Source organism: Aplysia californica, unplaced genomic scaffold (assembly GCF_000002075.1).
Source record: "Aplysia californica isolate F4 #8 unplaced genomic scaffold, AplCal3.0 scaffold00010, whole genome shotgun sequence".
NCBI classification, from domain to species: domain Eukaryota; kingdom Metazoa; phylum Mollusca; class Gastropoda; order Aplysiida; family Aplysiidae; genus Aplysia; species Aplysia californica.
The window spans coordinates 384,766-387,670 of NW_004797280.1; the positions used below are offsets into that span (position 1 = coordinate 384,766).

The window sequence follows — 2,905 nt, forward strand, 5'->3', positions numbered from 1 at the left end:
TGATAAGCTTAGAAGTGACCTATTTGGTACAGAAGAAGGCTGCGGGAATCATTAATTTAGACAGAGCGTAGTATATACTCATTCCCCAATGTTACTGATAAGGGTCTAGGACAGAACACATAATATGAAGGGGTCAAGTGAAAGGCAGAAATTTTCATTTTAAGTTTTAAAAAATAATAGATAATATATAATAGATATCATTTGTATAGCGCAAATCCCCGCTCAACAACAGGCTCTGTGCGCTTCACAGTCTATACTATTACCCCAGCAGACCTGAGAGCATTCTGAAACAACCTCAAATTCCTGGGAAGCATACAGTGCAAGCGGCCATTTATAGGCGCTAAAACACTAACATACTGACAAGATCTATCGCTGTCTATGGCCGGGTACCCATTTCCACCTGGGTGAAGTGAGGAAAATTCGTGTAAAGTGCCTTTCCCAAGGACACAACGTCAGTCCCACGGCTCGAACCCCCAACCCCGCTACCTCACGATTACGAGTCCGGTAGCCTGACCAGTAGGCCACCGACGCCGCAGGAATCAGGATTCTAGCCATTAATTAACAACAGTACCTGTAGAATACCTCAAGACATCGTGGTGAAATCAGACGCAGGTCAAAATAATGAAATAAAATGAAACTTCATTTTTCTTCCTATTTGGCAATTTTTTTAAATCGAATTTTTATTTTATAGCTCATCATGTATCACCTTTTATTTGCACTTAAAACTCATTGCTGTCTGGCTTTTAAGTGAAAACGTTGAACAAAGAAACAAAAAATTATATTTACAGTTTCCAAGGACTCTCAATCTTTAGAAGTCACCAAACTTTGGCGGCCATTTTCTCTCTAATGCTACCTCTGAAACCAGGTGACACCCATTTCCTTCAAACGCAAATATCTTGACTTCTATTGAAGATAGATGGTTAATTTTTTCATCGAAAGTTAGACAATTAACAAGCTTTAAGATAATACTTTATAACTCCCTATGCTCCAAAACTGACGAGCGCCTGATTCCAGCGCGCTGTGACACATTTTAGTAAAAGAAAATTAAGTTAAGAACTTAAGTTCATAATCTTTTTAATGTGAAAAACAGGCAAAAGATGTTGAAGGATGATAACTAATATGCTTGCAACTTTGCCCTTTTTAAATTGATCCCTTCATTTGATCCCTTTACGTGTGTGGTTGGCGGGTGCTCTACTGGTATGGTTTGCTCTTTCTTTCCTATCAAACATCAAACGTCTTTATCTCTAATATCTCCATTTCCTTTTTGTGTTTGTTACTCTTTTGTAACACATCTAATCCTTGGCACTGGTATGACATATAACTGTGGTGCTGTAAAACGCCTGCTAAAGCAAAACAAGATCCCTTTACATGAAGTAAAAAGAAAGCACAAGCTCTATTCCAGAACGATAATGAAGACCCATACCATCGACGTTGTGCCCCTATTAATGAGACAACCATAAAACCTGCATGACAATATCTCCTAAAACAAAAATTGCATAATCTAATTATTAGATCCTGTCATTTTTGTTTCTGGGGGTATTATTTTTATACTTTCACTTTCACCATTCTCTCATAGTGCATCATTAGGGTCTATTCATTTTTAATGAACAGCAACTGCCATAATGAAGATGCTCTCATGTTGTCGGTGAATAGAGCTATCTACAAAGCTCAAGCCTTAATGGCACTTCTGGGCATGAAAGGAGAGCAGTATCGAGCTATTTCTATACTACGTTCCCTGGGTCTAATGCTTGTATAGGGCAGTAATGGGCGTTAGGCATTCTCCAGTCTGGATAACAAGATAGCCTTAATATCTGAACCAATGCAGTGTTATTTGAAATCGATAGATAGACGATTGGGTTTCGTTTAGAGTCCGAACTTGGATGTGCTTTCAGACTCTCCGACATGTTTCGTTTTTAACCTTCGGAAGTGAATATCACCGTTTTCTAGACACGCCACCTATTTGTCGGTCAGTCTGTCTATAGCTCTGTTTGTCTGTCCGTTTACCTCTTAGCCTATTCATTTATCTATTTGGTAGCCTATCAGTCAATCAGTCGGTCTATTTGTTTGTCTTTTCGATTGTTTATGCCAAAGGAAGTATCCATTCAGTCTTTCGGGTTTTTCTTTTCAGTTGTTTTTCTGTTACATTTTATGGGTCTGCATATAAGTCCAATCACAGAAATTATAAGCTGTTCTATAATATATTCCATTTAGAAATTGGCCCAATTTTCAGTACCAGCCTCTATGGAGAGCAGTTACGCGCATGGTTGTTGCCTGCAGGAGACCCTAGTTCAATTCCCGAGTGGAGCGAAATTTTTGTCGAGCATCTCGGTCTTTAATTCTGTTGGGATTTTGTATTCCTTTAAACCCGAGTGGGCCCTGACAAGCATGGTCGGAGGCTCTCCTCCAAATTGATCTAAATTGTGTCTATGGGGAGTTAAAATGCCAACGCTAAAGATGTGTTACAAGTTTACTACTTTTTGGTGTATCAAATGTCAATAATGTTAAAAAGAGTAGTGTTTGTTGCGATTATCTCTCTTGCGTTGTCTCGATTGGGAATGTCGAACCGATTAGATCCTCAAATGACAATCACATTAGATTTAAAAAGGAAAAAAATAAATGTCAGCACCAAACAGGCGTCAGTAGTCCCGTGGAAACGTTAACGGTCTCGTAAGCGTGAGGTTGCGGTGTTTTCGGGAAAGCCACTTTACACGAATTTTCCCACTTGACTCGGTCCTATGGGAGATGGACATTATTTATTTAGGAGGTCCCTCCCGCCTCTTGAATAACCTTATAGCGTCTAAAGGAGCGTTAAACATTATATAACATGCATGCAATATTTCGTTCTCCTTTTCTCTGTTTTAAAGCAGGGGGGAAAGAGGGGGGGGGGGTGTAGGGGGAGAGAAAT

The 2,905-nt window shown here is 39.5% G+C and overlaps 1 protein-coding gene across 1 annotated transcript in view; it reads right to left on the reverse strand.

Moving 5' to 3' along the window:
• LOC101863708 (universal stress protein PHOS34) overlaps window positions 1–2,905 on the reverse strand; it is a gene marked incomplete in the record, with an annotated part of 33,059 nt that overhangs the window by 5,929 nt on the left and 24,225 nt on the right.